We start from the raw sequence: 11172 nt of genomic DNA on the forward strand, positions 1-11172 counted from the left end.
ACAGACACGTTTCCGAGATCACATTCACCTTAAGCCCAATACAGTTTAGCGTGCGTCAGACGTATTAACAAACTGTTTCTGAATTAATATTGGTCTTAAATCTAGTTATGGCGTTTAGCGTTCTTAAACATCGCCACCGTGTATTATCAAAAATAGGCGACACCAGTGACATTTGATGCAACACATGTTGCTGTTTGGACTGTATTGACTTTGTAGCAATAAATAACAACGTACACTAAAAACAGATTTCAGCCAAAATTTGGTAAATCTAAATGATGAAATGATTTGCATAAACTTAGAAGCAATTTGTTTGTGAATACACCTTAATGAGCGTTTTTGGTGCTAGTTGGAAATTGAGAAAAAAAAAATTAAAAAGAGTTAAATACTTATGTTTTACAAAGAAAATTGTTTCTACCATAGTAGTTTAAACTGACATCTTGTGTTTCTGTGTTCCCTATTATTTATTTATTGTTATTTTTGTTAACACTATTGTTTATAATACTCAGTATATCGAATATCATTACTTTTTTGTTTTGATTTAATGTTTATCATTATATTTTTATTATAAAGATTGGTTTGCTTCGGTAGTCTAATATATATAATTAGGATTAACCTAAATCGCTCTAAGTTGACCGAAGTTTGTGAGCTAACATTGAGATTACGGGCCAAAAATATCGTTATGGGCGAGAGTAAAGGAACACCTTTATACCTATATTAAAAATAATATAATAAATAAATATAATAAAATAAATAATATAAAATTATACATTCTAACGTCTAAGCCCGCCCTCTACATTCCGACACTCAGTTACACAACCCCTTTCAAACATGTGGTCAGCTTCCGGTCAGTTACCTCTTTCTTTCTTTGTGAACCTGACGATGGCCGAAGAAGGTCGAAACGTTGTTCACTCCTCTTCGTAAAAAATTTTCTCAACCCAAACGAGCAGTTTTTACATACATATTTCTCTACAAATTGGTTTTCTCGACATCACTGAGAGTTACTAAATGATGAAAGAATGGTTTATAGATTTCATAAATACGAACATAAGAAAAGTACAATTACTTAAATATCCGGATTACCAGGTTTAATTTTAATTTCGCTATAATTACGTATTTTGCTATAATTATCAGCTATCACTAAGCTGTCTTTTATACAATTTCAGGAAATATAAAATGAAGTTTAATTTTTAAAAGGAATCAGTTAACTGAAAGCTCTTTTTTATTTTTTCTTCCATCTGTTACGTACATACTAATAAACCACCTCTGAAACCTGTGTTGACCTAAAACCTCTGATCGGCCAATGGTAAATTTACGAAATTACAACACTATAATCCAGGGTTTGATTCTACGTGGTGGACAGAATGCAAATAACTTATTTTGTATCTTTTAGCCAAATTAAAAGTGGACTCAACAGATAGCCCGATGTGGCTTTGCTGTAAGAAAAATACATAAAACACAAACACACCCACGTTAAAAAAAATTTGATCTAAAATAATCGCTAAAGTTAATGATTACTAGCGTTCTTCAGTAGCACAATTAAGAAACAATATATATAATTTATTTTAATTTCACATAAAACTATCATGGGCTATCTGCGCTAGCCCTCCCTGATTTAGTAGTGATATACAAGAGGGAAGGAAGTTATTAAACATCACCCACCGCCATCTCTTGAGATAAGCTTTTATAGACGAATAGTGAAATTGACCGTCACGCTATAAGGCCCTCATGATTAAAAGGACGAGTACGTTCAGCGACAGGGATCGAACGTTATATAATAAACAGTTGCAATTCACATGACTTCGTAGAATTATATATAAATTATATACAAAAAATGTAGTTAAATATGATATGAGTTAGTTACAATAAGATTGTTTGACCCACAGATTCGTGTCACCTAAGCGTCTTCTTGTAGAATTGTGATCATTTGTGTCGTAAAAGCATTTGTTGTAACGTTATGAGTTAGTATCATGAGAATACTTTTGTCGTAAATCTCTTCTTATATAATTTGTGTCGTAAGAACGTTAGCTGTAACGTTATGAGTTGGTGTCATGAGAAAGCTCTCGTCTTAAGTGTCTTTTTGTGTCATTTGTGTTGTAAGAGTGATTGTTTGCTATGTTAGTGTCATAAGAATGCTATCATCTAAATACTCTACTTTAACACCCTAGTGTGAGAGCTTTACTTGTTACAGCCAACTATTTTAACATCCCAGTAGTGAGAACCTGTCTTGTTAAAGACAGATATTTTAACACCCTAATGGTGAAATTATCTCTTGTTACAGCAAAATATTTTAACATCCTAGTGATGAGAACATCTGTTGTTACATCCAGATATTTTAACACCTTAATTGTGAGAACATCTCTTGTTACAGCTGGATATTTTAACACCTTAATTGTGAGAACATCTCTTGTTACAGCCAGATATTTTAACATCTTAATTGTGAGAACAAATCTTGTTACAGCTCGATATTTTAACACCCTAGTGGTGAGAACATCTCTTGTTACATCCAGATATTTTAACATCTTAATTGTGAGAACATCTCTTGTTACAGCTGGATATTTTAACACCTTAATTGTGAGAACAAAGCTTGTTACAGCTCGATATTTTAACACCCTAGTGGTGAGAACATCTCTTGTTACAGCTCGATATTTTAACACCCTAGTGGTGAGAACATCTCTTATTACATTCAGATATTTTAACACCCTAATAGTGAGAACATCTCTTGTTACAGCCAGATATTTTAACACCCTAATAGTGAGAACATCTCTTGTTACAGCTGGATATTTTAACACCCTAGTGGTGAGAACATCTCTTGTTACAGCTGGATATTTTAGCACCCTAGTGGTGAGAACATCTCTTGTTACAAATAACCTAGTTTAAAAGTTCTGAGTTTAAGATATAACCTTATTTTATTCAGATTTCCACTATCGCCATTTATCCAAAGTTTTCACGGAAACTCTAATGTACACCTTATGCGCCATCTGTAAAAATTAACATGATAAAGGTAATTACAGACATGTTTAATTAAACAACTGAAGCATCATCTGATAAAATAATAATGAAGGAAATAATGCGATGAAGTAAAGAAGTCAGTTAACTTTATAAGTGATATTTAGTCAAAATATGAACTTAGTGACATCTTTTGGCAATATCTTAAATTAATAATAATAATATGATAGAGAGAAAGCAATCTTACGCCGGAGATAAACAATAATACTTGAACTAATCGTTCAAAGTGTTCAATATGGTATTAAAAAACAACAACTTACATTTCCGTTGAAGAAAGACATTATAAGATGTTATAGGTTTAATTTAGGTTTAGTTGTTTTTTTTATACTATGCGTGTCTTATAGGTTAGAAAGTAAATGGACGGTTAATTGAAAAATAATAAAAAATTGACTTCGTTGAGACCAAGTGAAAATAACTTAGTTCATTTATTGTAAAATGTAATACGGAAAATAAGTTTAATTTCATTATACAGTCGTGTTGATTACTGCAATTCTAAATCATAACTTTAGGAAAATGTGTTTCAATGTATCGTGCTCGTTAAGGCGGATGCTTCTGTCCATTTGTGGTATTTGCAAAATAATCGGAGGTTTGAGAGAAAATATGTTGTGAGAGTTAATATGAATTTTCTGACTTTTAATGAGTTTAAGAAAGAAAAGGACTGGATACAAAATGAAACAATCTTTATTTTCCTTTCAAACATACTCAAAACGCAAAAATGAATGTATATATGGTGCATTTACTGGAGGCTCTTGGAGTTTTTATAAATATATGTTCCCAACTGAGAAGATATAGCATTACATACACAGAACAATGAGGCTTTTATTTCGAATACCATGTTCGCTACCTGTAATTATTTGTTACTACTACTGAAAGAACAGGCAAATTTGTCTTCGAAACATGTCTTTACCCACCAGTGAAAAAGGTCGTTGTCTGCTTCTACATAAGTTCCACTATACAGAAGTAATTTCCACGAGAAAAAATACGTGATACCATAGTGAATGATCCAGTTTAATAAGTAATTAGAAGAAAAGTAGTTTAGATATTTCGCTTATTAGTTTTCTACGTTAAAATGTTTTAAATATGATTTTTTTATATATTAAGTAAGAAAGTAGGAAACACGTAGTGTGCCTGCCTACCATACTTTTAATAACTATCTTTCTTACTTTAAGATCATCTTGTGGTTATTTTTATAAGAATAAGAATTGAAAACTGTTATTACATTCCTATTTAATCTCTAGAGCTCCGTTTATTTTAAATATAGCTTCTTCACGTTAAATAAAAGCACATATGATCAAGCATTATATTTGAAAGTTTTCAATTCGAGGAGCAGTGGTAAACCCAGATTTGTTGGTTTGTAAATATAGGCTTCATATTTATGATTACACTGGGGAACACTTTTTCAGTAACTTTGAGTTGCATAGGATATTTTAACTGATTCTGAAGGAGTTTTAGGCGCTGATTTCAAATCTGAAATTAGTTTTTCTCTACAAGCTCTAGTTTGTATGCAATTTGAGGTTAATGAAATTGTACAAATGTGAACTTGCGTAAACCATGTATAAGCATTTTCACGTCCATATATATAGATAGCTTCTAATATTTTGATCATTCTTCTTTTGTTTCAGATCAAACATGGCTTCCAAAAATAGATATCATTGCAGTAAAAGCCTGATGCCTTCTGCTACATATGTGGATGCTACACACTCAATCGTCAGAGACGTAACATATCCTCGTTCGTCAAGCGTGCCTACAAGGCATATTTTGAAGTTTATCTTGGTGATCAAGACAAGCAATGGGCTCCTCATGTTGTGTGCCACAATTGTGAGGAAATGCTTCGAGACTGGACCAAAGGAAAACGCAATGGTCTGCCTTTTGGTGTTCCAATGATTTGGCGCGAACCCACCAACCATGTAACTGACTGTTATTTCTGCATGGTAAACACAACGGGTGTTGGGAAGAAAAACCGACATATGATTACGTATCCGAACATTCCCTCAGCTATTCGGCCTGCTCCGCACTCTGAAGAAGTTCCTGTTCCAGTTTTCAAAGGCTTGCCTTCATTGGACGATAAAGACATTGGACATGATACAAGCGAACAAGACAGTTGTGACAATGAATTGTCAGAAAAGTGTACACAATCGGAGAACTGTTCTTCAGACACTGAACCTTTCCCCGTCCCCAAGCCTCTTCCCCAGGCTGAACTGAATGATTTAGTGCGGGATTTAGGTTTTTTCAAAGAAAGCAGCAGAGCTTTTGGCATCAAGATTACAAGGCAGAAATCTTGTTGATCATTCTGTTAAAGTATCATATTTCAGAAAGCGTGACCAGCTTTTAGTGACCTTCTTTTCAGAAGACAGACAGTTTGTTTACTGCTATGACATCCAAGGGCTTCTCAAAGAACTGGGTGTACCTTACTATAGTCCTGCTGAATGGAGACTCTTTTTAGACAGTTCAAAACGCAGTCCAAAGTGTGTTCTTTTATATAATGGGAATGTTTATGGAGCAGTACCTGTCGATCACTCAGTGCATTTGCGGGAAGACTATGATGATATGAGAATGGTCATGGACTTATTAAAATATCATGAGCACAATTGGATCATTTGTGTAGACTTAAAGATGGTCGACTTTCTTCTTGGACAACAGAAAGGTTTCACCAAGTTTCCATGTTTCCTCTGTATGTGGGACAGCCGAGCACGAGACAGACATTGGGTCCAGAAGGACTGGCCTATTCGTGACACCCTTGAAGCAGGCATGCCAAATATCATACAAGACCCAATTGTAAGCAGAGATAAGATCATCTTTCCTCCTCTTCACATCAAATTAGGTTTGATGAAGCAATTTGTCAAGACACTGGAAACCGAAGGTGAATGTTTCCAACACATCATCATAGCTTTACCAGGGTTATCATTTGAGAAGATCAAAGCAGGCGTGTTTGATGGCCCACAGATTCGAACCCTAATTCGTGATGATCAGTTTGTTGCTAAGATGACCGCTTTAGAAAAGGCAGCATGGTTATCCTTTGTGGCAGTCGTTCAGAACTTCCTTGGAAACAATAAGGCGGAAAACTACACTGAACTTGTGAACAGAATGCTCCTCGCTTTTCGTGATCTCGGGTGCAACATGAGCATCAAGCTTCATTTTTTGAACAGCCACCTTGATAAGTTCCCTGACAACCTGGGGGCTGCGAGTGACGAACAAGAAGAACGATTCCACCAAGACCTAAAAGTCATGGAAGAACGCTACCAAGGGCGCTGGGACAAAAGTATGATGGCTGACTACTGCTGGAGCATTAAACGAGATTGTCCAGATGAAGTGTACAAACGCAAAAGTTACAAACGCAAATTCCTACCTGAATAAAATACACAAACAAATTGATAAGCTATTCCTATAATTTCCTATAATAACGAAAAATTAAAAAATAAATAACAATGTCAAATTGCATAAAATCTGTAGCTTGCAGACAAAAACAGACTTCAGATTTGAAATCAACACACTCAAATTGACTATAGAAAGGTCTTTTTTTAAATGCAACAAAATGAGTGTTCCCCAGTGTTATCAAACTCTCTCGTGTTATCAATTGCTATGTATCTCCAGTTTGGATAGCTATCACAAATTTGGTAGTGACAAGCATATTGCAAAATAATGTCGTGCAGTGCTTGATGAATTTTTAAGTTTCCCAAGAATATAGTCGTTTGTACAAATATACAGCCACCTGGTGGTAAAGCTTATCAATTATTCCCTCTCAACGAGGGGCATATTCATTTACGGATGACAATGTTTATCAGTTTTTCTTTATTATCAAAGTATTTTTTATTCTTACAATAACTTGTCAAGTGTCAGCCTTATTACTACATGTTTTTTGGAACGTCAAACTCCAAAACTGTAGGGGTGATCAGTTTATTTAGCATCTCATTTATGCTTCTATCATCAAAGCACTATTGAACTAATTTATTTCGTCGTGCAACAAAGAAAAAATATTTACAACCTTGAAAAGACATTTAACAAGTACCTAACTAAACTCACTTAGAACCAATTATAATACTTTCAAACACATAAGCAAAGTAGCCGTAGAGGGCGAAGGTAAACGTTAATATGTATTATTCTAATAAACACAAGAGAAAAATATCCAAAGCAGTTGCAGACTTGGATTTCATAAGAACGTAATCAATTTTAATGTATATTATTCATGTACGTAAACAATGTGGTTATCTGGCTTCAAACACAAAATTAGAGAACTTGTGATCAGAAAGAATAATTATCTGGTCTGAAAAAGAAACTTTAAAAGAAAAACGTTAAATGAAATAAGCAAAAATTCTAATTATAAAATTTTCTTTATTATTTAGTATATATTAATTTCTGCATAATTCATGAACTTGTTTCTGTTTAATGCGTATCAAAAGCTAAAATTCGGAATCGGATTTAAAACAGCTTCAGGGTAGTTTGTTCGTTGTAGAGCCAAGAATATGTCACATACGTCAACTACACTGTGTCTGTCCCGGTCGCACCAAACATGCTCGCCCTTTCAGCCGTGGGGGCGTTATAATGTGACGGTCAATCCTACTATTCGTTGGTAAAAGAGTAGCCCAAGAGTTGGCGGTGGGTGGTGATGACTAGCTGCCTTCCCTCTAGTCTTACACTGCTAAATTAGGGACGGCTAGCACAGATAGCCCTCGAGTAGCTTTGTGCGAAATTCCAAAACAAACAAACACTATGTCTACCATATTTAGTGTAGAATGAGTACAGACGCACGAACAGCAGTAGTTGAGCCAATATTTATATTACTTGATCAACAGTTGTTGTTCTATGAATCAGATCAACTTGGGGAAGTTAAATTATTATCAATCTTATTTAAATGGTTCAAATCAGAATTAGGGTAAGGATTAATAAGATATTATTATTTGTTGTTGTTATTACCGTTTATTTAATTCTATTTTATTTAAATTAATTTTACCATCATTCAGAAAAACTGACGAACTGGTAGGATATTTTTCTTATAATTATTAATGTTACCTATAACTAAGCCTAATTTGATATAAGTTGCATTTGGTCTATGTATTACGTTGCACTTGGTGAGCATCTAAGTCATTGTAGTGGTAAATTAAAGTATATTTTTTTATATTAAGTTTATTGTTTATCAAATAATTTACTTCAGCAAGCACTTCGAATGTTAAAAAGATAGTTCGTATTTAGTTCATGAGTTTGACCTTCAAATCCTTCCGTTTGTATTAATAAAGAAAAGAGACTTTAGTTTTATTTATTACTTATTAAAGCGTATAATAATAAATTATATGCATTTGTCACTAGATTGTGATGGTAAGCACAAATTAATATTGTAGTGGTTAAGAGTTAAATCTATGAAACAATATTTTACTTGTACTTTTTATAACACTGATTTATTTGTTATATAATTAAGTGTATTTTATGTTTTATACTATTGAGTATCACATGGAGCTAATTAATAACAATTAATATATAAAGAATGTAACTACAACCTAAATATTAATAAACTGCCTTTCATGTTAAAAGTAATTTGTACCATTTATTTAAAAAAGTATGGTTAATAATAAACCCGTCAGATGGCAGTAGTTGTTGTTAGCCGCTGTGAAAGTCTTTTTATAAGTTGTTCGTTTTAACTTCCTATTTCAAGTGCGTAGTTAAGCCTTTTATTTAAAAGGCGACTGTGTTTTTCTCAAAATCATATCATCAATATTTCTCTACTTCATTATTATATGCTCCTTTCTAGCTCAAGAACTTTAAAAAAATAAATAAACGCATAAGTCGCAGCATTTTTAAAACACCATGAATTTTGATAAACTTGCCCTTTCACTGAATAGTCTCTTCATCTTATCTAACTGATTCATATTGTTGTTGTTTTTTTCTGATATTTTTCTTCACTTTTTACGGTATTACCAGTTGAGAAATGAGCAGACTGTAAAGTGGTTTGCGTTTTGGATATTATTTTCAAGTCAGATTTAGAGAGGATTGTTTTTTAATATTGCGCAAAGCTATACGAGTGCTATGGAGGTAGGTATAGAGGTACCACCAACATTCAACCGAAAGTTCTATCTTAAAATAATATTTGCTATTTCTAGACTCGTTAGTTGGATTGAAATGGATGAATATATGATGTTCAGCCGATATATAATATTACCAAGCGTTTAGCTTTCAAAATATACCACAGAAGTTCGATCACTTTAATTTATTTATTATTTTCACTATTATTTCTCATGATAATATTATTACTTCTATTTGATGTTTTCTTTTTAGAAATGGAATAAATTTATTTTTAATATTTTCGCCCAGAAATAATATATTTTTGATAACTAATTGTTTGAGTTCAGCCCATATATGTATAAAACACGCCAAGCTGTCTATTTTATATTTGTGTGAGTTATGTTGAGGTGTAAATATATTATTAATGTTTTCTTGTTAGCTTGATTGTTATTAGAGCTAATGGAATTTGTTAATGTCTTTAAAAAGCCATATAGTCTAATTACTTACAACTAAATTAGTAAAGAAATAAATATTATTTAAATTAGTTTATGTTCCACCTGACGTGCATTTTAAGTTCTGTTAATTAAAATCATTATTGACGTCAATGGATAATCTTACCCTCTTCTATACATTTTTCGCAAATATAGGCTTGTTTTATTCATAACCAACAGATGGAACCACATGACAAAAATATAAACTTGTCAGTCCCCCAGTAAGTTACCGTTAAGTTTACAGACTTGCAACGTTAAAATTCTGGGTCTGATCCCCTATAATGGATACAATGTTGATATTCAATTCTTTAGATTTCCTCTGAACAAAACCAACGATACACATTACACACTAAGCCAGTGATGGCGAACCTATGGCACACGTAACCAAGGTGACACGCGAAAACATTTTGGTGACATGCGGCATGCAGTGCCGCCTCTTGATTCTTTAAAGCCTAACAATAACCCAAAATAAATATATATATATATATATAATAATTATCATTATTACCCAATGCAACGGCGAGTGATTTTTCCAACCTGGGAGCAGTGAGAAATATTCATAGGAGGCGTCTCACGCCCTCATGACGTCAGCTTTGCGGTTGTGGGAATAAGTGACATCGGATGACACGTTTTGAATTCCTCGTAGACTTAGTGTACATATCAGTATTTTAGTAAAAATAGAAGTAAACTGTTGGTATTGGCTTCTCTCTGCTTATATTTTTCTTCTGTTGTTTGTGAGTGAGTACTGGATATTTAGTGATAACAACGGTAAATATGCATTTATTTTTTCGCAGTAAATATATGAATTATATTGCTATAATTATGTTATTCGATGTGGTATGCGTATATTTTTTATCAGTTAGTTAATTATATATTTATTTTTATATCAATGACATAAATTTTCACCTGCTGTTATGTTACAGTAAGTTAAATTATTGTATTTAAGTTAATTGGTGAGATATTTTAAAATTGTATTTACCCTTTTCAGCTTGTCAAAATGTCAGCTCAACCAGCAAAGAAACAAAAATGTTCAAATGGAAGGAGCAGCAGCAGAGGTTTAAGCATCGTGGACTGAAAGATTTGTCATGATCAGAAAGGTTGATAAGCATTATGTATCTTATATTATAAAATAGTGGTGTGAAGGGCTTCCTCTGTAAAGTGGCATTACGAATCTTTTCATAAATAGATTTGTGATAAGAGTGAGTAAGAACAAAAAGAACACGTCTCGAAACGTCAGCAACAACAACATGCAGTCAAATTTGTTGATGAAGTTTGTTTCAGGTAGTTCCAACTTAGTTGCTGCTAGTTTTGAGATTTCAAAGATTATTATTCAACGTGGAAAACCACTTAGTGATAAGAAGTATATTAGAGAATTATGGCTAAAATGTGCTCCTTTCCTTTTTAACGGTTTTCCAGAAAAAGAAAATATTTCAGCGCATTAAGGAATTGGCAGCAAGTAGAAACACAGTAAAAGATAGACTATTAAAGATTATATAGCAGAACAGTTAACAAAGAAATGTTGGTTCATCTTAATTACTTTCCATTTGTCTCAATGAGAGCACTGGTGTTACATCATCAGCTAGGCTAGCCATTATTACTCGATTTTGTAGGGGTGATGAAATATGCAAAGAAATGGTTAACTTAGTAACGTTACCTGAACATACCACAGGGGCTGAAATATGTA

At 33.1% G+C, this 11172-nt stretch overlaps 1 protein-coding gene across 3 annotated transcripts in view; it reads right to left on the reverse strand.

The window, feature by feature from the left end:
* Positions 1-142, reverse strand: part of LOC143257213 (dystrophin-like) — a 92965-nt gene extending 92823 nt beyond the window's left edge. For all 3 annotated transcript variants that reach the window (XM_076515603.1, XM_076515601.1, XM_076515604.1), the window contains exon 1: positions 3-142. The gene's annotated coding sequence lies outside the window, so the exon portion shown is untranslated. The remainder of the gene's footprint in view (positions 1-2) is intronic.
* Between the last annotated feature and the right edge of the window lie 11030 nt (positions 143-11172).

This window comes from Tachypleus tridentatus, chromosome 7 (assembly GCF_004210375.1).
Source record: "Tachypleus tridentatus isolate NWPU-2018 chromosome 7, ASM421037v1, whole genome shotgun sequence".
Taxonomy (NCBI): domain Eukaryota; kingdom Metazoa; phylum Arthropoda; class Merostomata; order Xiphosura; family Limulidae; genus Tachypleus; species Tachypleus tridentatus.